At 43.8% G+C, this 26,648-nt stretch overlaps 1 protein-coding gene across 1 annotated transcript in view; it reads left to right on the forward strand.

The window, feature by feature from the left end:
* The window catches only part of Cow (Proteoglycan Cow), a 214,101-nt gene that overhangs the window by 132,461 nt on the left and 54,992 nt on the right, over positions 1 to 26,648 (forward strand). The gene's annotated exons all lie outside the window — the stretch shown is intronic.

The raw sequence follows: 26,648 nt of genomic DNA on the forward strand, positions 1-26,648 counted from the left end.
AATAATAATAATAATAATAATAATAATAACATGGAATGAAAATGTGGAAGTGGAGAAAGACTGAAAAATAGTGGTCAATATCAATGAAAGTGGGTTGAACAAAGAAAGTGGAGTAAAATACACTTAGTGGAGTATAACAGAAAAAAGTGGAAGGAGACGGAGCAATGTGGAGTTGAGGAGAGAAAGATCGAGAGAAATATACAAAAGTGAGGTATAGCAGACAAGTGGACCCGGGTGAACTAAAGTGGATGATAAAAAAGTGGAGCGAAAAAGGACTTAAGTGGAGTGGGGAAAAGTGGATGATGTGAGAAAAAGTTGAGTGGGCGATTGTGAGAGTTGAATAATTAAGTGGAGTGAAACAGGCTTAAGTGGAGTGTGGAAAAGTGGAAGAGGTGAGAAAAAACTCAGTGAAGCAGGCTTAAGTGGAGTGTGGAAAAGTGCAAAGGATGAAAGTATCAGAGGAAAGTGGAGAAAAAAGTGCAGTTGAGTACTTTTTTTTTTTTTTTTTTTTTTTTTTTTTTTTTTTTTTTGTCCGATTCTGGGGCATAGGCTTCACAGCCTGCTATCAAGGCCCAGCAGTCCTCCTACATACCATACACCTCTACATGGTGGGAAACGTGGACTGGAATGGAACCTATTAATGTGGACTGAAGTGGAGTAAAGGAGATGAAAGTGGAGTAAAGTGATAAAAATTAAGTGGACTGCAGTGGAGTGCCGTAAAACTGATACAAAATTAAGTGGAGGGAAGTGGAGTGAAATGGAAGTGGAGTAACACTGGTAAAATTAAGTGGACTGAAGTGGAGTAAAACCAAAGAAAAAGTGGAGCGGATTTAAGTGGAGTAAAACATATACAAATGGAGTGAGTGAAGGAAAGTGGAGTGAGATGGAGCAAGGTGGAAGGGAAGAACACAGGAAATAAGAGACCAAAAGTGGACGGAAGTGGAGTATTTTTAAGTGGAGTTAAGGTGCATGAAAGGAAGAGAAAGAATAACCAAAGTGAAAGTGGAGTGGAAAAGGTTAGAAGATAATGAAATAAAGTGGAGTCTGTTGGATTTAAGTGGAGTGTAGATAAACAAAAATTAATACTGGAGCGGAGAAAAGAGGAATGATGTAAACTGTTAAGTGGAGTAGTTAGGGATGAAGTGGAGTAATGAGATAAGGGTTAAGTGGAACAAAGTGGACTAAAGTGGAGCAAGACCCACACCAGACCACCCACCCCGTCGCCACTTAGCCCTGATACCAGCTCGCCAAGTGGAGTCAAGTGGAGTAGTTCAGATTAAGTGGAGCGAAGCGGAATTGTTACGTGGAGTCTTAAGTGGAGTGGTTCAGATTAAAGTGGAGCAAAGTATTGAAAGTTCAGATTAAGTGGAGTATACTGGGAGAGTGGAAGTGGAGAAAAACTAAGTGGTAAAGCCCAGATTAGAGTGAAGCATAATAAAGTGGAGCATAAGAGGAAAAAAGTGGAATATAATAAAGCATGAGAAAGTGGAGTGTAACAAAGTGGAATAAAGTGGAGTATAATAAAGTGTAAGTGGAGTAAAGCAAGTGGAGAAGCTGATAATAAAATGGAACAAAATAAAGTGGAATAAAGTGAAGCATAAGTGAATTTGAGTATAATAAATCAGTAAAGTGGAATACAGTGGAGCATTAGTGGATTAGAGTGGATTATTTTAAAGCACAATAAAGTGGAATTGAGTGGGCCATAATAAAGTGGAGTAAGTGGAGCTGAATAAAGTGGAGCATAATAATGGAAGAAAGTGGAGTGCAATGAAGTAGAATGAAGTGGAGCAGAACTGTGGAATAGAGCAAGGTATGGAAAGTGGAGCACAATAAAGTGGAATAAGTGGAGCAAAGTGGAATGCAGTGCAGTGAAATAAGTGGAAAAATTAAGTTGAATAAAGAAAAATAATGTGGAACAAAGTAAAATAAAGTGGATCCTAATAAAGTGGAGTGTCGTCAAGTGAAATTAAGTACAATATAATAAAGTGAAGTGGAATAAAGTGGAGTGACGTAAAGTGGAATAAAGTGGAGTGTTGTCAAGCGGAATATAGTGGAGTGTCGTAAAGTGGATTATAATGGAGTGACGTAAAGTGGAATAAAGTGGAGTGACGTAAAGTGGAATAAAGTGGAGTGACGTAAAGTGGAATAAAGTGGAGTGTTGTAAAGTGGAATAAAGTGAAGTGTCGTTAAGTGGATTATAATGAAGTGGAGAGTCGTAAAGCGGAATAAAGTGGAGTGACGTAAAGTGGAAGAAAGTGGAGTGACGTAAAGTGGAAGAAAGTGGAGTGACGTAAAGTGGAAGAAAGTGGAGTGACGTAAAGTGGAAGAAAGTGGAGTGACGTAAAGTGGAAGAAAGTGGAGTGACGTAAAGTGGAAGAAAGTGGAGTGACGTAAAGTGGAAGAAAGTGGATCAAGGTTGTGTGGTTTGGCAGACATCCACCCGTCTAGGCAGCCAGCTCGTCGCCATACAGATATTGACTGGGCAAACTTTGTCCACTTCCCCCCTCCCCTTCCCTTCGTTTTCTCCCCTACCCCCCTTCCTCCCACCTCCCCCTTCCTTTCTTCCCTGCCTCTTTTCCCTCCTATCCACAGCTCCCATCGTCTTCGCAAACTTTGTCCCCTCCCCCTGCCCCTTCCCTCCCCCTCTCTCCCCCCCTTCTTCCACTCCCCCTCCCCCCTCCTCTCGACCATTATTCTCCTCAGATCCTCATACTTCCTCGTCTTCACGTCTTCCTTCTTCACCATTCGTCTATCCTTATTCCCTTTCTTTTCGTTCCTACTTCTCATATTTCACACTTTTCTTACCCTCTCTCTCTCTCCTTTTCCCCTCTCCTCTCTTTTATTAACTTCCCTAAACCCTCAAACTTCCCCTCTTTCTTCTTCCTTGTTCAAACTTCCTCTTCCTTCTTCACCTCTCATTCATTGTCCTCCTTCAAACTTCCTCTTCCTTCTTCACCCCCACTTCATCTTTCTCTGTTATCTTCTCCTGGTCTTCATCTTCCTCCTTCCCAATCCCTCTTTCAAGCTCTCCTCTTCCTCTTCCCCTCTTCCACATTTTCTCATTTCTTATCATCCTTCCTCTTCTTCCCTTCATATTCTTCTTCCCTCTTCAAGCTTTCTCATTCCGTTCCATTATTTTCTTCTCATTTTTCTCCTTCCTCCTTTCATTTCCTTCCCCCCCTTTTTCTTCTTTCCCTCTTCCTTCACCCCTCCTTTCTCAATCCCTTTCTGCCACTTTTCCTCTCTCTCTCTCTCTCTCTCTCTCTCTCTCTCTCTCTCTCTCTCTCTATCCTCCCACACACACACACACTCCTTTTTCTTCCTGTCCACCCTCTTGACATACTCATCTCTCTCTCTCTCTCTCTCTCTCTCTCTCTCTCTCTCTCTCTCTCTCTCTCTCTCTCTCTCTCACACACACACACACACACACACACACACACACACACACACACACACACGCTTTTACATCCTCTATGTTCTCTCTATCTCCTCATTTCCAGCTCATTTTCTTACAATCATCTTCTTTCTTTCTCTACACCCTTCCACACACTCCCCTTCCTTCCTCTTCATCCTCTTACACACACACACACACACACACACACACTTCCTCTTCTCCATTCCCTTTACCACCTCATTCATCTCCTCTCATCTTCCTTCACGTACTCATTTTCTTCCACTCCATTTCCTTAAGCACCTCGTTTCTCTCTCTCTCTCTCTCTCTAAAACAATATTCCACCATTTCTTCTTCTTTTCTTTTCTTTCTATCTTTTTTACTTTTTAAATATATACGAATTTTCCTTTTCCTTCTCTCACTGTCTTGGGAATATATATGTAACGTAAGAAGCTAAAAAATATATATGAACTCAGGAAATGGAAACGAAGGGAATGAGAGAGAGAGAGAGAGAGAGAGAGAGAGAGCACAAGGTAACCTCCCACGTGCATAGTAATCCCAGGTAGCAATAAAGAGCACATTTGATATACCTTACTGCAGACTTTGGTGTTACGTGCAAAATTACGAGCCACTTTCTCACAGCTGGATGCCCGAGGACGCTTAGAGAGAAAAATGAGAGGGAAAGAGTAGAGAGAAAGAGTGAAGAGGAATATTAAAAAAGCAAAAAATGAGGAAAAGAGCAGAAAAATGAGTAAAGTGGAATACTAAGCAAAAAATGAGAGGAAAAGAGCAGAGAAAAAGAGTAAAGAGGAATATTAATAAGCAAAAAATGAGGAAAAGAGCAGAGAAAAAGAGTAAAGAGGAATACTAAACAAAAAATGAGAGGAAAAGAGCAGAGAAAAAGAGTAAAGAGGAACACTAAGAATAACCACAAAATGAGAGGAAAAGAGCAAAGAAAAAGAGTAAAGAGGAACACTAAGAATAACCAAAGAAAAATGGGAGGAAATGAGAAAAAGAGTATAGAAAAGAGGAACACTAAAGTTATCACAGAAAAAGAGTAAGAAAAACGACAAAAAATGACAAAAAGAGAAAAGAGAGGAACATAAACGACTTAGAATAAAAAAAACTGACAAATTAAAGAGCAGAGAAAAGGAGTACAGAAAAAGAGGAAGACTAAAAATAAAGAGAAAAAGAGTAAGATGAACGACTAACAGAAGAAAAAAAATGATAAGAAAAATGAGAAAAAGAGCAGAAAAAATTGCAGGAAAAGAGTATAGGGAAGAAAGAAAAAGACTAAGAAATACAAAAAAGAGTAACAAAAACAACCACTATGAAAAACAAACAAAAAAAGAGGAAGACAAACAGAAAAGGAAAAACATCAAAGAGTAACAGACACAAAAAGACTAAGAAACACAGGAAGGAAAAAACATCAGGAGAAAAGACAAAAAGAAAGGAGAGAGAGAGAGAGAGAGAGAGAGAGAGAGAGAGAGAGAGAGCATGGCCAGTAACCTAAAGCCATCATTAAAGTGAGCGAACAGTAATAAGAATAATTTTCGTATGATTTACTGCTAACATAGTCCTGCCCGCTAAATTATGCAGCATTTTCTCCTGATTGGATGAGAAAGCAAAAAAAAGGGAGTAAGAAAAAAAGAGAAAGGGAAAATTATAGACCACTGCTATAAGGAAAGTAGCAAGACTGGGAAAAAAAGAAAATAAAGACAGAAAACTGGGAAAAACACAAGAGAAATTGGAAAAAAGGAAAGCTATCCATAAATGAATAAGAATCTGTACAGGTCAAGCTTTATGTCTACCTGTGTGTGTGTGTGTGTGTGTGTGTGTGTGTGTGTGTGTGTGTGTGAAATATTCCCCACCAAAATCCTACCTACCACAAGCTACATAATTAACCAGAAAAATAAATAAATAAATAAACAGAACTTCACATCCACACCTGCTTGCGTTTCACCCTCTCAATATTCCTTCAATGTTGCAAGTCAATTTGAGGTTAAAAACTTGGCTAATTGAGAGACTAGAGTACTTACTGGTGTTGAGGGGGTGTGGAGAGGGAGAGGGTAGGCTGTCGTTAACTTTGCTTTTCCTCCTGTCGAATCTGTTGAAGAAAATGGGAAGAGAGAGTTAAAACAGGTGTCCTGATAGAGCTGCATATTTCTGTTTAAAATTCTCATCTATGTGGGTGAACACTTACTTCTCTCATCATCATCATCATCATTTTTACCATCATCATATCATCATCATCACCATCATACACCACCAACGTCATCATCATCATCATCATCATCAATACCATCACACACAACCACCACCATCATCATCATAACCCTCATCAAACGCCATCATCATTACCATCTTCACCATCATCACCCGTGCTGCAGAGTGACGCCTTCATGTGGTGGCCCTAATATAACTGCCTAACTCCCTATCCCCCGAAAGGACGGTGGTGGAAGGGAGAGAGGAAAGGTTCAGTCTGCAGTTCACCAGGTTCAAATTAACATAAAGCTGGGGCCACATCATCATCATCATCATCATCATCACCACCACCAGTCACCATCAGTTATTATCATCAATCATCATCATCATCATCATCATCCCCTCACCATAAACACGTCAGCAGTTTCCTACATTGCCATAAATCTGTACTTTATTACCGGTTGCCATAAAAGGTGCCATAAAGGTAAGTGCCAGGTGCCAAATCGTACTTCCGGTGCCGTGATGGTGAGTGATCCGGAATGAGGTGGGCTAGTATCATGAACCGGAAGTGTGTGTCATGAACCGGGGAGAACTAAGGTGGCAATACTATGAGCTGGAATGGTGTCGTGTGTGTGTGTGTGTGTGTGTGTGTGTGTGTGTGTGTGTGAAGTAGGACAAGCGTTCATTCACCCAATCTCAATTATGTAAATTTATACGATGTTAAATTCATGGAAATAAAGCCAGTTATAGTCGAATCCTAGACACACAGATAGATAGGTGGATAGATAGATAGATATTACGTAGATAGATACAGATAGGTGTTCGAACTGATTTTTTATATATCTAGGTTATGCTATATATTGAAGTTAAGAGGAACATAAGAGGGTGTTATGTTGCTGAACATGTCAGACTGCAATACATGTCAGCCTGCAGTAAGGTAGCGCGGCCTGCAACAAATTGCGACAAACTGCAGGTGGGCTCAGAGCAGGTTAGGTTAGACTGCAAGGGGGGGTTGGGGTACAGTGGGTGGGGGAAAGCAGGGTAGGGGAAGGGAAGCAAAGGGAAGAGAAGGGAAGGGAAGAGTGAAATGGAGGATGGGGATGGTAAGTGATGGGTAAGGCATGCCAGGGAATGAAGGGAACAAAAACAAATAATTTAAGACTGAGGAAAAGACTCGAAACGAAAGAAAAAGAAATGGAAAGGATGGCAGAGCAGGGCAGGGTGGAGAAATAATAAGGGACAGTAAGGACAGGAAAGGAAGAGCAGGGAAAGGAAAGGAAAGGAAAGAAAGAGAAGAGAAGAGAAGGGAAGGGAATGGAAAGGAAGAGAAGGGAAGGGAAGGGAAGAAAAAGGAAAGAGAAATGAAGAGAAAGGATGGGAAGGGAAGGGAAAGGAAAGAAATGACGAGGGAGGGAAAGCGGGGAAGGGCAGGGCAGGGTGGGCCTGGCGCCACTATATTGATCTCAAGCAGGACTCACCACCACCACCACCACCAACACCACCACACCACCAATGCCGCTACCCCCACCCCACCCTACACCACCCCCGTCATACCCTACCGTCACATCCACACCCTACCGTCACCCTTACTTACGTCTGCGTCGCATCCCCTGCAACACTACATCCACCACCACCAATGATGCTCTCACCACCACATCCCCACCCCCACCACAGCAACTAAAACCACCACCAATGTCACCACAAGTACCATACACTAACAAAGTGACAAGTATAACCACCACAAAAAACAACCACACCACCACCACAATCACGAATACCAGAACCACACCTACCAAAACTACTATAACTACCACCACCACTACCAAAACCATCAGTACTACTACAACTACCACTATTCCCACCATCACTGCTACCTCCACAACTACCACCACCACACCTACCACCACAACTACAACTCCCCCAGGACGACATCAAGCGTCTTAGAGAGAGAGAAGTAATTACAAGATACGCTCAAGGAAAAGACGTGTGTGTGTGTGTGTGTGTGTGTGTGTGTGTGTGTGTGTGTGTGTGTGTGTGTGTGTGTGTGTGAGAGAGAGAGAGAGAGAGAGAGACGCACGCAACCACTACAAAACCTCGTCTGTCTTCACTTATAGGTCAAGCTGGGGGGGGGCCTCCATACCCCTCCCCATTTTTCCCCTTCCCTTCCCCCCCAGAGTGGTTATATCCTCCCCCGCACTGTTACCCTCCCCTCCCCCCTACGGCAGTTAATCATCCTCACCATACTACTTATACCTCACACTACCAGGTCACTATATTATTAGCACTATAAAAAAAAAAAGACAATATTTCACTGGATTCCCACACTATCACCACACCTACCAGCACCACACCACCACTACAACACAGCCACCACCATCATCACCACTGCACAATCACCACCACCACCATCACCTTCCCACATTACCACCACACCCTGCCCACCACACCACACCACTACACACCACCACCATCACCTCCACACATCCCCACCACACCACCACCACACCATTACCACAATCGCCGTGACCCCAAACTTCGTTCATACACCATCTATAATCACGAAAAGCCACTATCACCAAACTTTAACCACTACTATTACCACTGCTACTACTTTACTACCACCACCACCACCACCACCACCACCACTACTACTACTACTACTATTACTACTACTACTACTACTGTTACTGTACTCCTTCTACCGGTAGCTAGAGTAACAATCCAATTTTGAGAATGGGGAAGGGCAGAACTGAGAAAAAGAGAGAGAGAGAGAGAGAGAGAGAGAGAGATACCTACATCCACAAGGACATCCACCCACCTCCAAACTCCACAACTACACCCTCTATACCTACTCCCTTAACTACCCAATTAGACAATCACAATTACCATCTAACAAGCATCATTTAACCTTTCACCTTAATTAGTCACCTTCATCCACCCGAAAGGAATCAACTCCACTATTATAGCCACTTAACTCCACTTTATGCTTCCACCTCCACAACTACAGCCACTTAACTCCATACCTCGTCACTTACTCCACATCTATGCCTCCACCTCCTCCACAACAGCCACCTAACGCCACTTTATGCTTCCACCTCCACATCTATATCCACTTAACTCCACATCCACTACAATTACTGGGGAGGCTAGCTTTCACTGTCTCATTCCACTCACTTTCTCACTCTTCTCTCTCTATCTTACTTTTTTCCTGGTCCACTCCCCCCCCCCCGGGTCTTTTGTAGTGGCTTGGCATGTGGTACCTCCTGACGCCTTCCTGCCTCACCCCTCTGCCTTACCAAGTCTCTGCCTAACCCTTCTCTTTTGCTACCTCTCCCCCTCCCCCCACTCCTGCCTCATCCTCTCGTTTTCTCACTCTGTCTCCTGTGTTAGTGCTTCACTCCTCTGCCTGACCCCCACCCTGCCTTACCCTTTAGCTGCCTCACCCTCTAACTACCTAACCCTTCCTGCCTTACCATCTCGCTGTCTCATCCCCTAACTACCTAACCTTCCCTGCCTCACCTTTTAACCACCTCACCCTTCCTGCCCACCATCTCACTACTTCACCCTTCCTCCCTCACCATTTCACTTACTTTCCCTGCCTCATCCCGCAACTGCCTCACCCTTCCTGCCTCATCCCATAACTGCCGTACCCCATCACAGTCTCACACGCGCGACCATAACTCTCATTGTCTCACCTCCCTGCCTTACCCCTGACTGCCTCACCCTTCTGCCTTCACTCATCAATATCACAGCCCTCTGCCTCACCCCTCGCTGCCTCACACTTCCACTTCAACTCGTCACACCAACATCCCTTCCACATCTGCCTGCCTAACCTCTCTGCCTTACCCTCAGCTGCCTAACTCTTCTATCTCAACTCGTCATTTTTTCCTCTCCAACATTCTTTCTTGTTCTCTCCCATTCCTCTTTTTCTTCTCTTCTCGCTCCTCTTCCTCTTCTTCCTCCTCTGTTCTCTTCTCTACCTCTTCCTTCATTCTCTTTATTTCCTCTTCTCTTCCCTCCTCATCTTTCTATCACAGCTTTTCATCATTCTTTCCTCTCCAACATTCTTTATTGTTCTCTCTCCTCTTCCTCTTTTTCTTCTCTCCCCTCTTCCTCTTCTTCCTCCTCTCTTCTCTTCCCAACCTATTCTTTCATCCAGTTTATTCCTCTTTTCTTCATTTATCTTTCCCTTTTCTTATTATAAAGCTCTTTCATCCTTTCACGTAGCTCAGTGGCAGAAATTACATCCTTTTCATAGCACTTCTTCATGACTAGCTTCACATACTAGTGCTAATCAATCGTCTCAACTCAGCATTCAAGACAGATGATAATTTTAGTCCAAGTTAGAGTGAAGAGAGTATTGCAGAATATCCAAATCTTCGTGCCTAACCTCTCAACCTCACCTTCCCACAAAATCTATACTTCTGTCACTTCTAAAGCTGCCTAACTTCTGCCTCACCTTCCTACCTCACCCCTGTCTGAAGTCCTACCCTAATTAGCAAACCTCTACTTTACCTATCGACCTTACCCATTTTACTTTGTGATTTTATTCTTTGGCTTATTTCCTATCCTGCCTACCTAAGTCTCTTCCTTACCTCACACTACCTGTGACTTTACTACCTGGCCTTCCTTCCTCATTCCTTCGCCGCAGTGTTCTATTAATCAGTATCTACACACTCTCTCTCTCTCTCTCTCTCTCTCTCTCTCTCTCTCTCTCTCTCACACACACACACACACACACAAACACAAGACCTTCCACCCACACGCAATAAAACTCTCATTCTCTCCCACTCCTCCATCCCGACACACACAAACACACATAAACACACACACACACACACACACACACACACACACACACACACACACACACACTAATCCTTCCACCCACACGCAATAAAACTCTCATTCTCTCCCACTCCTCCATACCGACACACCCACAGCCTCTCTCTCTCTCTCTCTCTCTCTCACACACACACACACACACACACACACACACACACAACGTGCCTAAAATAGCCTAACATAACCTCATCCATCAACCTGAGACTGGAATGGGGGACGCAAACATTGACATGAGAGAGAGAGAGAGAGAGAGAGAGAGAGAGAGAGAGAGAGAGAGAGAGAGAGAGAGAGAGAGAGATCAGCAGAAAGTGAAAGGAATAGGGTGAGGGGGGAGGAAATATAAGGGACAGAGTGAAAATATGAGGAGAGGGAGAGAAAACGTATGAGGAGGGAGAGAGAAAATATGAGAGGGGGGAGAAGAGGAAAGCTGGAGAGGAAGGTAGGGAAGGAGAGAGGGGGCTGGGAAGGAGAGATGAGGAAAAAATGAAAGGAAAAGAGAGGATGGAATGAAGGAGAGGCAAAATAGGAAATGAGAGAGAGAGAGAGAGAGAGAGAGAGAGAGAGAGAGAGAGAGAGAGAGAGAGAGGTTAAGAAAAAAAAAAAAGCCAGGTATAAGGTATATTTAGCTACCCTGTAAAGGAGAAAGTCTACGCAGACCGCGCACCACATTTCACTACCTCGCCTCTCCAATTTCTCTCCTGGATGTGTGTGTGTGTGTGTGTGTGTGTGTGTAATTATATACTGTATGTATATATATATATATATATATATATATATATATATATATATATATATATATATATAAATATATATAAATATATATATATATATATACCGGCAAAGTGGGAAACCCATCACTGTATAGAATGCCTAAAACTTCAGGACAAGGTAATATATAAAATCACCTGTACATAGTTCCTAGGTATTCTGTAGATTACCGAGTGTCTTTTAGGCAACTTGTGAAACGACCAAACTGCGGCAGACAGGCAGACTGTGAAATCAGTCATTTCATTTAGGCTGCGGTTAGGTTGGGCTGGGATAATCTAGGTTAAATTTAGGCTAGGTTAGGCTAGGTTAGTCAGGGTAGGTTAGGATAGGTTTAGATAAACGCTTAACTTAGCGTTCTTCTAAACTAACCAAACCCAACCTAACCTAACCTGACCTAACGTAACCTAGATTATCCCAACCTAACCCCCTGTTGTCTATTATACATGGAAAAAAAAAAACGTTAGACATTCTACAGAATACCTAGGCATTGTATTAGCATCCCTAGGTAAAGTATGTAAACTCAGAAAGAAAAAAAGGCTTATTTCATACTTTCCCCCCAAAAAATGCTAGACATTCTAGAGAATACCTAGCCATTCTCTTCAAAAAGTTTCACATAATAAAGGTTTTATATATATATATATATATATATATATATATATATATATATATATATATATATATGTACCATTTGCAACCAGTGTCCTCAATATAGGACCTAAGAGCTTCGCGGCTATGAGCCGACAAGCGGAGGGCGGTACGCCTTGCATCCTTCTGGCAAAATCCTCCGCACATGACTTCCGGGACCCAATGCGATATACATACGATATATACACACACACAATATATATATATATATATATATATATATATATATATATATATATATATATATATATATATATATATATATATATATATATGTGTGTGTGTGTGTGTGTGTATATCGTATAGTATGTACTGTATGTATGTAAGTATGTGTGAAGAATATAAGAATATTACTGCATGGCGAAAACAAGAAATAATATCGTCTGGCGTTACAAGATTTAAGTAATGCAAAGCGTCACCGTGGTATCGGAATCAATATAAAAAAAAGTAGGTAAAGAACAATACTGACTTTTAAGCATTCTTCAACGGGAGAGAGAGAGAGAGAGAGAGAGAGAGAGAGAGAGAGAGAGAGAGAGAGAGAGAGAGAGAGAGAGAGAATCACAGAGAAAAAATCACACCAGGTGTATACAGGTGTCAGGACGCCCCATAAAATTCAATAAACTCTACGGAGACGACGCACCACATTTCACTATCTCGCTTATTTTGGCTCCTACCTGTCTATGCAAAACTTTAACACTTTTATTGCAAAATGTTTCGCTTAAATTAGGCAATAGCGAGTAAGGGAAAAGCGGGATTAATCAGCGTGAGATAGAACGAAGCATTATGGGACAAGAGGGAGTGATGAGAGCGAAGATTTGTAAGAAAAAGGGGGAGATTAAGATAAGTGATGGAGAACAACAAATAATGAGAGAGAGAGAGAGAGAGAGAGAGAGAGAGACGTAGGAGGAAAGGAGGACCCGTCAAGGAGAATTAGGAAGACAGAAAGAGAGGAGGAGGAGACAAGGGAAGGCGTAACTGAGAGTGATGTGGAAGGGGAATGTGAGAGAGAGAGAGAGAGAGAGAGAGAGAGAGTATGGAAGATATGGATGGGAAAATGAGAGAAAAACGATGAGAGGGAGAAAGGAATATTAAAGATAGAGGGAGAAGGAGTGAGACAGAGGGAATGAAGGAGTGGGTGAGGGAAAGTGAAAGACGGAGGGCGGAAGAGAGGGGAGGAAGATTAAAGCGAGAAGAGAAGGAGAGGAGAGAGATGGTTGGAAGAGGGAGATTAAGGCGGTTAATGAAGGATTGCAAATAATGAGAGAGAGAGAGAGAGAGAGAGAGAGAGAGAGAGAGGTGAGTTGCAAGGACAAGTATTACCTCAAAATATCTTACAAACCATACCATCCACCTTTCACTTTATCTTCTCTTTAATCTCTGTCTCCCTCTCTTCTCTTCCTTCCCTCTTCTCCTCTCCTTATTTACTCTGTTCCCTACTCTCTCATCTCCCGCGTTAACTTGATGTCTTTCTCTTCTCCTTTCTTCCTCATCCTCTTTATCCTCATCGCCAATCTTTCTCCTTCCTCTCTTCCTTTCCTTCCCTCTCCTCCTCATCTCCATCTTCAACCCTCTCCTGCTCTCTCCCTTTTCTCCACTCCCTTCTTCCTCTGTTCTCCTCTTCTTCTTCTCTCCCACTCCATCCCTCTCCCCTTCCTTTCCTCTCCGGCTCTCATCTTTAACATCCTACTCTCTCGCTGGTTTTAGTCAACCCTCTTTTCTCTCCTCTCACCCCCTCCCCCTCTCCTCACCCCCTTTCCCCTCTCATCTCACCCCTCTGATTTCCCTTCCCCCTCTCACCGTCTCTCCTCCCCTTCTCCCTTTTCATGCACCGTCTCCCCTCTCTGCCTCCCTCTAGTGTCCTTCCCTTCAATCCCTCTCCCTTCCCCTCCCCTCCCCTCTCTTCCTTGCTCTCGTATCCCTCCCTTCATTCCCTCTCCCCTCCCCTCTCTTCCTCCCCCTCATATCCCTCCCTTCATTTCCTCTCCCCCCCCCTCCCCTCTCTCCTATTTTCCTCTCTTCTCCCACCCTCTCCCTCCCACATTTCCCTCTCTCCTTTCCCCTCCCTCCCCCTCCCCTCTTTCCTCACAAAAGTCAAACCGCACCATTACCATTCCCTCTCTCTCTCTCTTGCTTTCTCTTACTGTTCTTCCTTCCCTTTCTTTCATATTTATCATTCTCTCTCATTTCTTCCTTTCCATACAGATCTTACTCTCTTCCTTCTCCCCTTCCCCTTCCTCATTATTTCTCTCTGTCTCTTATCTTCCTCATTATCTGTATCTCCGACTCTCCCTCTCCCTTTCTCTCACATACTAACAACTTATCTTTCTCACATCTCCCTTTTTCTACTACTCACCTACCGACCTACCTACATATTTATCTATCTACCTACCCACTCTACTCCCTTTATGTATACGGTAACTACCTACCTACCTACCTACCTTACCTACCCATTTGTCGACCTGGCTTCCTTCCTACCTATTTGCCAATCTATCTGTTTATCTATCTAATATATAACACGTATCAGTTAATATATCTACCTACCTATACACTTACTTACCTATCCATCCATTTATTTATTTATTTATCTATCTATCTATGTCTACCTATCTATATTTGTTATATCTATCTTTCTGTCTATATCTACTTACATACCCACCTACTTATCAGTCTATCTGTCTGCTATCTATCACTCTCCCTCCTCTTCCTGTCGTTATTACGCCCACCCTTCCAATCTTTTACCTGTATTTCTCTCTCTTCCTCCTACGCCCCCTTCTTCCTCTCCAATATTCCTCTTTGTTCTCTCTCCTCTTCCTCTTCTTCCTCCTCTCTTCTTATTCCTTCTCTTTTTTACTTCCACTTCTCTTCATTTACTCTTCTTTGCTCTCTCCTCTTCTTCTTTCTCTCTTCTCTTCTTATTCCTTCTTTCTCTTTTTACTTCCTCTTTTCTTCTCTTTACTCCTCATCTTCCTCTATTCTCTATTCCATTTCATTTTTCAAGTCCTCTTCTTCTGTCTTTCTTCCTCTTTTCCTTTTTTCTCCGTCCTCTTTTTTTCTTTTATTCCTCTACCTTTTCTCTTGTATTAAGTTTCTTCTAGCTGTTTTTCCTCTTTCCCCTCTTTTTTCCTCTCTTCTGCTCTCTTCCTCCTTCTCGCTTCCTCTTTTGTCTTGTCACTCTTCTTTCTCCCCTTTTCTCTTCCTCGTCTTTCTCTCATTCCTCTTTCTTCCCTCCTTCCCTCTCTTCCTCGTTTTTCTATCATTCCTCTTTCTCCTCTCACCTCATTCTGTCTTCCTCGTCTTTCTCTCATTCCTCTTTGTCCTCTCTTCTTTTCTCTTTCTCGTCTTTCTCTCGTTCCTCTTTCTCCTCTCCCCTTCCCTCTCTTCTTTTCCTCCCTCCCCCTCTCCTCTGGTCTCTTTCCGCATCAACAAACTCCCTCTCTTTGACTTACAACGCGTTTCACTCTCCTGTCCTCTCTCTCTCTCTCTCTCTATTCGTGTGTCTATCAGTCTGCCTATCTATCTATATCTACCCATCTGTATCTACCTGCATATCTATCTTTATCTACCCATTTGTCTAACTACTAATCTCTAACCATCTGAATAATCCTACCTACCTACCTACCTATCTATCTACCTACTTAGCTACCTACCTACCTACCTACCTATCTATTTATCTATCCTGAACCATATCGATCCCAGCGAACCACCGAGAAAAAACAATCAAAACAACAAAAACAACAAGCACAAACAAGGCCATTACACATCCAAACAACTAAATAAACGACCCTCATCAATCCCACTCACGAGGCAACAAGAAAAAAAAGCAAAGAAAAAACAAAACAAAGACAATGGCGAAAAGCATCACAAATCAGTCCAGAAAAAAGTAAAATACAATCTGACAAAACAAAATGAACAAACAGGAATAAAAAAACAATAAAAACAAAAACAAAAACAGAAACCCCAGAAAGGAAAAACAAGAAAAAAAAAACAAGAACTGCCAAAAAGAACAATAGCTAAAAACAATAACAAAAACAATAAACAAGAAAACAACTAACAAAACAAGGACAGTAACAAAAACAAAAACTATTCCTGGCAAAAAAAAAAGCTAAACAAAAACAATAATAATCCAAGATCAAAAACAATCACCCTAACCACAACAAAAACAAGAAAACAAAACAATAACAACCCAATCCCAACCCCAACCACCTCAAAACCAACCCCAACAAGGCACTTCAACCCCTCTAATATCGCCTCTACCACGACAAAAACAAAACAAAACAAAAACAACTTCAAAACAACCCCTAAGAAGCTAAGTCAACCCCTAAACAACCATCGTCAGTTTCAACTCACGATTATCAGCCTCACTCGCAATAATAATAATAATAATAATAACTACTCCCTCTGTCTTCCAACTACTCTCTCCTCCACATTTCTCTCCCTTCATTATCCCTCCATCCCTTTCCTCCTCCTACCTCATCTCTCCTTACCTTCCTTCTTCCCTCCCCCATCCATCTTATACCTCTCCAATTTCCCTCCATAATCTCTCCTTCCCTCCCTCCCTCTCTTTCCTTCACCCCTCCCGCTCCTCTCCCACCCCCTTCCTCATCAACTCATATCCACTGCATCACACGGCTTTCATTCTAACACATCACATAGCATCACATAAAACAGCATAACATCACATAACACTACATAACACATCACACACCATCACATAACACCGCATAACACATGACATGCAACGAAATTCATTGGAATAACACACATCACAATAACACATTTAGTAATAACACTTGTCTTGTCGGTATGCTACCTCAAATGAGAGAGAGAGAGAGAGAGAGAGAGAGAGAGAGAGAGAGAGAGAGAGAGAAATCAGGAAGGTAGTCATTAATTAAAAGATCAATTATCCACACTGATAATTACCACCACATACAAGTTGACCGAAGGATGGGATGGGATGGGATGCAATGGGATGGGATGGGATAGGGTGAAATGGGATGGGATGGGATGGGATAGGGTGAAATAGGATGGGATGGGATGGGTTGGAATGGGATGCGATGGGATGGGATAGGGTGAAATGGGATGGGATGGGACGGGATGGGATGGGAAGGGAAAAGCAGGGAAGGAAATGAAACGAGAAGGAAGGAAAGAGAAGGGCTGGAAAGGAAAGGAAGGGAAAGAAAGGGAGAGAAGGGAAAATTTGGGTGAAGTGTAGGGTAGGGAAGGCAAAGAATGAATCATAAAATAAACAAATAAAAGCCCGAATATTAAAGACGAAACAAAACCCGTATATAAAAAAAAAAAACACTAACCTGCAATCCACCTTAACCCCTTCACTACGATTTAGATAAAAGTAAAAAAAAAAATGATTGACAAAAAAGTTAAAAAAAAAAAAAAAAAAGGAGTTATCTTAGTAATGAAGGAGATTTATTTTTCAATTTAACCTCTAAGTTAAGAGCATTCGTTTTCAAAATACCATCCTGTGGTGGTTAATATTTCTTTATTTTTAGTGTACTGAAGGGGAGTGAAATGGCGGGGGACAGGGCGACTTGGAGGCGATTTGTTTGTGGCCACCCCAAACGGGATTGAGGCGTCTGGGAATAGATAGGTAGATAGATAGATTCTCTCTCTCTCTCTCTCTCTCTCTCTCTCTCTCTCTCTCTCTCTCTCTCTAATATATATGTATAATGTATGTATGTATAAACGCGTGTCATCTAGTTTGTACGTACACGTTCCTCAAACATGTGTGTGTATATTTCACAGTTTCTCTCCCCGCGTACACATGTATGCAGCCATAAGTACACACAGTATTCCATCACGCCAGTGTATATATATGTGTGTACCTGTGTACGACCGTTCTGCACCGTGTATGGTATGCAAATGTGGGTCTGTGTACGTACGCTCATGAATATAAAGTACAGGACTATGGATGGCAACTGAAACCAGGAACGCACATGAATATATTACCCTGAGTACACATGGTTCCAGCCCCCCCCCCCTAAAAAAAATGGCAATCCCCGCCCCCCCAAAATTAGGTAAATATGTAAATAAACAAATGTGAAATTAAACTGAGATCACAGGTAAAAATAAAGGGATGAAAATTATGTATAAATCGAGTAAACGGTGTAAATAAAAAAATATATAGAAACTTAATAAATATGAGAAGTAGAATGTTACTAGAATGGAAAATATAGCGGGTATATGCTGGAAAAATACAAGCCATAGTACACACACACACACACACACACACACACACACACACACACACACACACACGCACACACACACACACACGCACACACACACACACACACACACACACACACACACGCACACACACACACACACGCACACACACACACACACACACACACACACAGTAAAAACGAAGAGGGCTATAAAAAGACGCCGGTAACTGACACATTTTTCACAGTACCAAAAAAAAATATATATTCAGATGAAAAAACAGAGGAGAAAAAAAAGTAAAGCCTAAAAAAAATCAATTCGGTCCAGAGCACACCAATTTATTCCAAAAAGAGAAAGACAGATGCAAGGCTCAGAAAACCACACTCAAATTACACACACACACACACACACACACACACACACACACACACACACACACACACACACACAGGCTACACTGGAAAAGTATGAGCCACAGAAAAAACAAATTACGTTACACAATAAAAATAATACCTGAAAAATCAAACATTATTTTCACTGCGCTACGTAATTTTTCGGAACCGGAATAACTGAGGGTTTTATTAAAGAAAAATATAATAGACTGAGAAAATAATCAAACCCACAGTATATATAGGTATGTATATATATAGCCTATGTATAGATATTGGGACGGATAGACGGATGAACAGATAGATATATACAGACAGAAGAAATAGTTTGTGTAAAAAAAAAAAAGTCGACCCACACAAATTTTACAGAGTACAGAAAGAAAAATTTACCAAGAGTTAGTTCCCATCCCTTCCCCGGGATACAGGTTGGTGCAAAAGTTCAGTTATCGTCACTCTTCTCTATACTTTAAAATTAAGGGAAGTCTTTAAGTAAATACGGGAAGGCAGTCAGGTTATTCGATGAAGTATTATTATAAAGGAGTATCACCTATGGACAGTCAAACATACCATGAGGAGAGGAAAGGAGAGGAGGAGAGAGGGGAAGAGAGAAAAGAATGGGTGTGAAGGAAAGGAGACAAGAGACGGGGACAGGAATGAGAGAGGAGAAGTAAAAAGAGGGGAGGGAAGGAAAGAATGGGAGAGGAGGAGAGAGGAGGAGAGGGAAGAATACGAGATGAGAGAAAGGTAGGATGTAGACGTGAAATATACAAACTCTTATCCCTGACTGTCTCTCTCTCTCCCTCCACCTCCTCCTACAGTTCTCCCCTTCTCCCTTCTCTCCCCCCCACTCTCTTTAGCTCCCTTCCAAAGCACACGCCTCTTCTATTCCCCTCTTCCTCGCTCTCTTTTTTTTCCTCCCCTTCTCACTCAGCTCGCCCCCAGCTGTTTTTCCCTCCCTCCCTACAGCCATCGTTACTTCTCCAATACCTCCCCTCCCCTCCTACACCTCTCCTCCTCCCGTATCCCCCTCCCCCCTCCCCAACCTCAAGCTGTACCGCGAATCCCTTTCTGTGCAACTTCCCCCCCCTCCCCCTCTCTCTCTCTCCAGTCTCGCCCCAACCACCCATCCCCATTCTGTCTCCCCTTCCTCCAATCCTAATCTTTTTCCCCAATCCATTCCATTCTTCCCCTCTCAGTTACCCCCTTTTCTCTCACACCTTCCTCCACATTCCCCTTTCCCTCCCCACATCATTTCCCCCTCTCCCTTCCCCTCATTCTCCCACTTCCTTCCCTACACCTTCCCCTCTCAGTCATCCTGTTCTGCACCCACTTCCCCTGTCTCTCCCGCCTTTCTCTCCTTTCCCTCTCAATTGCCCTCTTCCCTCCCTTCCCCTTCACATCTCCCCGCTCCCTTCCCCACACTCCCTCTCTCTCCTCTTCCCCCTAACCCTTCCCCCTCCCTCTCCCTTCCCCTTCCCCCCCTTTTCTTTTCTCTGTTACGGCGGGGACAAAACAACATAAGGGCGAGACATTAATTGACTGGGGAGATTGGAAGGAACACAGTCAAGCAACAGAAATCCCCGTTTGTGTGTGTGTATGTGTGTGAGAGAGAGAGAGAGAGAGAGAGAGAGGGTAAAACCAGCCGGACGGAATGCATTTGACTGTGTGTGTGTGTGTGTGTGTGTGTGTGTGTGTGTGTGTGTGTTTGAGAGAGAGAGAGAGAGAGAGAGAGAGAGAGAGAGAGAGGGTAAAACCAGACGGACGGAATGCATTTGACCGTGTGTGTGTGTGTGTGTGTGTGTGTGTGTGTGTGTGTGTGTGTGTGTGTGTGTGTGTGTGTGTGTGTGAAAATGTCGCACAGGGCTGTCAAGATTTAGCCATGTCAGAAAGTCAGCAATTTAAGGCGATTTAGGTGGAGGGTGGGAGGGTGGGGGGGAAGGAAGGAGAAGGAAGAGAGAGAGGGAGATAAAAGAAAGAGAGCGGTCAGGGGTTGAAGAGAGAGAGAGAGAGAGAGAGAGAGAGAGACGAAGGGGAGAAAAAGGAGGAGTAGAGAGAGGGAGACAAAGAGAGAGATAAGGAAATTGAAGGGAGAGAGAGAAAGGGAGAAGGAAGAGAGAGGGAGATAAGAGAGAGCGGTAAGGAAACTGAAGGGGGAGAGAGAGAGAGAGAGAGAGAGAGAGAGAGAGAAATGTGAGGTATGTGTTAATTGTCGGCTCGTGTGTGTGTGTGTGTGTGTGTGTGTGTGTGTGTGTGTGTGTGTGTGTGTGTGTGTGTGTGTGTGTGTGGTTAAATACAGCTGATACACACACACACTTGCTACTGCATCATCATCATCATCATCATCATCACACCACAATCATATCCTTCTTCATCTCTTTCTCATCATCACTAATCTTCCCTCTCCTCCTCCTCCTCTCTCATTTATTCTCATTACTGTCTCTTAACTAATTATATAAAGACCAATTCAAGACTCATTTTCAATTTCATTAGGTTGCAGTACGTTTTGGATCTTAATGAGGAAGGCAGGAAATGTCTGGGCCTCACATGATGCTGCGTTAGGCATGACATAGGTAGATAGACAGATAGATACAAACGGTGATATACTGATTAAGAAATATTTGCTACACAGACAGACAATAGAATGATAGATAGATAGGGTGGTGGGTGAATGGTTGGCAGGCTGGATGGATAGACAGATAAATTTATGGATGGGTGGGTGGATTGATAGGCACATAAATGGATGCATGGATATATAAATAGGTGGTTAGATGGATGGATAGATGGATAACTAAATGGATGGATGGATGGACAGATAAATGGATGGATGGATGGATGGCTTGACGAATGGGTGGATAGACAAACAGACAGGCAAACAGTTATATCTTCGCCCTTCCTTCCTGACCAACACTTGCCCCTAAAATATTAATTCTTTGTTACATTTATGCATTACCACCTCCTTTACAGCACAATTACTTTCTTTATTAAACTGTACTACCGCCAAAACATTACTATTCTTGCTAAGGTCATATACTATTCAACGCAGGGTACATCTCTCGTGGTAAATAAAAAGAGTTTACGTAAGACAGGTGCTGAGAGACGGGGTTGTGAAATGTGGATGGCGGTGACCGTGGACTTTCTCATCCAAAATTCACAGGTGTGCTAAGTATATACCTGTCTGCGATTGTTCCTCCTCTCTCTCTCTCTCTCTCTCTCTCTCTCTCTCTCTCTCTCTCTCTCTCAGCTTTACGTAACCACACACACACACACACACACACACACACACACACACACACACACACACACACACACACACACACACGCCATCGACCTTGACCTCTGCCTGTCTGAGTATATAAGTTCACGATATTATCCCCTTCTTGACCCTTGACCTCACCTGCGACCTGGGTTGTGTAAGAGGTCAGCCGTTTATACGCTCGCCTTAGGAGGAACTGACCCCATTAGTTCGAGCTGTTTTTTATGTTTATTTATTTATTTATTTTTCAAACTACCAGATGATTTTGTTTAACTGGAGATCTTTGGTTGATGATGGTGTGTGTGTGTGTGTGTGTGTGTGTGTGTGTGTGTGTGTGTGTGTGTGTGTGTGTGTGTGTGTGTGTGTGTGTGTGTGTGTGTGAGAGAGAGAGAGAGGGGGGGGGGTCCTCACCGCCTCAAGGGCTGTCCATGCCACTCTTGACTTTGATCCCGAGGGCTAGGTGGAAGGAGAAAGGGAAGGGGAGAGGGGAGGGGATAGAGGAGGGAAAGGAAGAGAAGGGGAAGGGGAGAGGGGAGGAAGGAGGGGGAGGAGAAAGGGATGGGGAGAGGAGAGGGAGAGAGGGGAGGGTGAGGGGGGAAGGAAGGGTGAGAGGAAGGGTACAGAGATAAGTTTAGTGAAGGAGAAACGAGGTTAAGGGGAAGTGAGATGAAGAGTGTTGGGCAGGGTGAGGGGTGGAGGGGGAAAGGATAGGGTGAGGCAGGGTGGGGGTGGGGAAATGGGAGGTAGGCAGGGTGAGGCAGGGTACGATGGGGGAATGGGGAGAGGCAGGGAGAAGCAGAGCAAGGGGGAGGGGAGAAGAAGCTGATGGAAGTTAGATGTGAGTGAGACGGAAGGAAAAAGAAAGAAAATATGAAAATATATACAAAAGGAGATGAGAATATAAATAATATATATAAAAAAAAGAGTAAGTTGGTCGATAGAGAAGAGGAGAGGAGAGGAGAGGAGGGAGGAGAGAGGAGAGGAGAGGAGAGGAGGGAGGAGAGAGGAGAGGAGAGGAGGGAGGAGGGAGGAGAGAGGAGAGGAGAGGATAGGAGAGAGGAGAGGGAAGTGGAGAGACGGAGATACACTGCTAACCCTGTGAGTAGAAGACAAACATGAGTAACACGATGAGAGAGAGAGAGAGAGAGAGAGAGAGAGAACTAACCCCCTCTCCTTCCCAAACACACACACACACACACACACACACACACACACACACACACACACACACACACACACACACACACACAGAGGAAAAAAACAGAAAGTAAAAAGAATATCCAGGAAGAATGACGAAGAATAAAGAAAATAATAATGAAAATAAAGACAAGAAGTAGGGAAGAGAGGAAAGGAGGGGAGGAGGAAAGAGGAGGAGGAGGAGGAGGAGGGAAACATAGCTAACCCCTCCCTCCTCCATTCCCTCCACCTCCCCCTCCACTGTGGAAGGAAGTGGAGAGAGTTTTGAGAAAGAGGGAAGGGTGAGAAAAATTACAGATATAATGAAGGAAAATAGAGAAGTAGGAGGTGAGGTGGGGAGATGTACCACTGAACCCCACTCCTCTCTCTCTCTCTCTCTCTCTCTCCCGCCAAGTGACCAGAGGCGACAGGGAGACAAGGAGGTGAGTGGCAGGGGGGTGGAGGGAAGGGGGAGGGGTCGGGGAGGGGGTGGGGGTAGAGGGGGAGAGCAAGGTTAATTAGACCTTCAAGGGTTGTAGAGTGGCTTCCCCCTCCCCCCGTGGAGAGAGAGAGAGAGAGAGAGAGAGAGAGAGCACTAATACCAAACTAGCTACCAAAACAGCTGACCCTTTTTGCCTATCTATCTATTAATTTATCAGTCTATCTATCTATATCTATCCACCCATCCATCTATTTATCTATCTATCTATCTATCTATCTATCGTAAAGCGTGATCTAGTTATAAAAAAAATACCCTAATTTGTCTATCCCTACTCAGTAACGACCCCTACTTCCACACACACACACACACACACACACACACACACACACACATACACACACACCTCCCTTACATGCTTATCTATTTATTTACATATTTATCTTTATTATTTACGGCGGATTTTGACCTCTGACCTCGAACTGCGATAGATAGATAGATATACACTGATAGATATACATGAAAACAGACATACACATAGACTGACAGGTAGATATATAGATAGACAGATAGACATAAACAGAGAGACCGTGTGTGTGTGTGTGTGTGTGTGTGTGTGTGTGTGTGTGTGTGTGTGTGTGTGTGTGTGTGTGTGTGTGTGTGTGTGTGTGTGTGTGTGTGTGAATTTTTCGAGCCATGTACGTGTGTCATTCTTACAGGCGTGTGTGCGTGTCGCAATGCGTGGAATGCAAGAGATGTGCTTGGATGTCCGTGTGTGTGTGTGAGGGAGAATTAGAAAAATGTTAACACTGAGAGAAGAGAGAGAGGAGAGAAGGGAGGAAAGAGGGAAGAGGAAATAGAGGAGGAGAAAGGAAAGAGGGAGGAGATGAGAGAAGGGGGAGGAAAGAGGGAGAAGAGAAGAGAGGAAGAAGGGGAAAGAAAGGTGAGGCAAGAAGAAGAGAAAAGAAGAGGAAAGACAAGAGGACAGAGGAGAGGAGAAGGAGAGGAAAGAGGCAGAGGAGAGATGGGAGAAAAGAGGGAGAGGAGGAGAGAAGAGAAAAGAGGGAGAGGAGGAAAGGAAATGCAAGAAGGGGAGGAAGAGACAAGAGAGAGGAGAGAGGAAGAAGGAGAGTGGGAGAAGGGGGAGGTAAAGAGAAGAGGTGAAGGTAGAGAAAAGAGAGAGAGAGAGAGGAGGAGGAGAGGAAATGGGCAAGAGAAGAAAAAGGTAAGGAGAGAAAGGGTTAGGAGAGATGGAGAGAGGAAGAACGACATGTAAGGAGAAAGTGGAGGTAAGAGGCGAAATAGAGATAAAGATAAAGAGGAGGTGAGAGGTGAAAGAGAGAGATAAAGATAAAGAGGAGGTGAGAGGTGAAAGAGAGAGATAAAGATAAAGAGAAAGAAGAGGTGAGAGGTGATTGAGATAAAGATAGAAAGAGAATGAGAGGCGAAAGAGATAAAGAGGAAGAGGAGGTGGGAGGTGAAAGAGAGAGAAAAAGAGGCTGGGACACCGAGGAGAGGAAGGAAACAGAGAGGAGGAAAATGAGGAAAACAGAGGGTGAGGAAAATGGTAAGGGGAGGGAAAAAGATGTGATGCTTAGAGGAGGGGAGAGAGAGAGAGAGTGGGAAGAGGGAAAACAGCCATTTGAGGGGAGATGGGGTGAGAGAGAACATGGGGCGACAAAAGAGATGAAAGAGGGGAACTTTTGAGCCGAATGGGAGAGGGAGAGGGAGAGAAGAAGGGAGTGGAGAGGAGAGGATGGGGAGAAGATAGGATGAGGACGGTAAAATGGGGAGAGAAAGAAAAGAAGGCAGAGGAGGTGAGAAATGGGCAGAGAAGGGAAATTAGCAAAACGCAGGGGAGAGGAGGAAGTGAAGAAGGAAAAGGTGAGGGGAGATTGGAGGGTGCGAGGGGAAAGGAGAAGAATATGAGGGGAGATGAGGAGAGGGAAGAACGGAAGGGGAAAGGGAGGGGGACGATGGGATATAAGAATGGAGAGAAGTAATGAGAGGAAATGGAGGGAAGAAGAGGGGAAGGGGGGGAGAAGGAAAGGGGGAAGGAAAAAGGAAATAGATAGAGGAGAGGAGGGGAAAGGAGGGGAGACAGATAGCGGAGAAGAATGGGAGACAGCGGGAAGAGGGGAAGGACGGAGAGGTAAGAATGCAGAGAAACAAGGGGGGGGGGAGAAAGGTAGGAAAGGAGAGACGAAAAGAGGAGAAAGAACGTTAAGAAAAAGAGAGAAATAAGATATGAAAAAGAGGGGAATGGAAGGGAGGTGAAGGGAAGGAAATGGAGGGGCTATGATGGGAGAAAGAACGAAGAGGAGGAGAAAAAGGAAGGAAGGAAGGAAGCAAGGAGGAAGGAAGGAAGGAAGGAAGGAAGGACGGAAGGAAGGAAGGAGGGAAGGGAAGGAGGGGGCAGTGAGGGATTCAAATGAGGCAAGAAGGGAAAGAGGAAACGAGGGGAAGGGGAAAAGAGAAGGGAAAGAGGGAATGGGAGGGAGATGAAGGGATGGGGAAATGAGGAGGAAAAGGAAAGGGGAGAAGGGAATGCGACATAAGGAAGATGAGACGAGGGGAAGGGGAGGAACATGAGGGGAGGTGAGGGTAAGGGAGGGGAGGTGAGGGTAAGGGAGGGGAGATGAGGGTAAAGGAGGGGAGATGAGGGTAAGGGAGGGGAGGTGAGGGTAAGGGAGGGGAGATGAGGGTAAGGGAGGGCAGTAAGGGGTTCAGAATGAGGGAACTTCGGCAAGATGGCATGTACGACGTAGAAAGGAATTCAGATTAAAGTGGAGAGAGAGAGCAACGGCATAAGTAGGCAGGATGGAGGAGAGAGGATGAGGATGGGGGAGAGAAGAGGAGGATGGAGGAGAGAGGTGGACGAAGGAAGGAGGATGGAGGAGGAAGAAGGAAGGAGAAGAGAGGAAGAAGGATGGAGGAGAGAGGACGATGGATGTAGGAGAGAGGAGAAGAGAGGAATATGAATGGAAGAGAGAGGAGGAGAAAGAACAGAGGATATGGGTAGGTAAGGAGGAGGAGAGAATGCGAGAAGAATGAGGAAGAAGAGGGTTGGAGGAGGAGGAGGAGGAGGAAAGAAAATGAGATGGCTATGAAGGCATAAGGAAGTAAGAAGGAGGAGGTGAGTTGAAGAGAATAACAATAGGAATATGAGAGAAAGAGAGAGAGAGAGAGAGAGAGAGAGAGAGAGAGAGAGAGAGAAACTGCGCAAGCGTTATCATCCATAAACACAAAACAACAATAAACAACTTTTTTATATATACCTACGTGCCAATCAGAATCAATAAATAAAAAATAAAATGAATTAAAAAAACACGAGAATCAGTAAAGGAGAGGGAG

This window comes from Coenobita brevimanus, chromosome 69, assembly GCF_032717465.1.
Source record: "Coenobita brevimanus isolate Jiangsu-jjx chromosome 69, ASM3271746v2, whole genome shotgun sequence".
Classification (NCBI taxonomy): domain Eukaryota; kingdom Metazoa; phylum Arthropoda; class Malacostraca; order Decapoda; family Coenobitidae; genus Coenobita; species Coenobita brevimanus.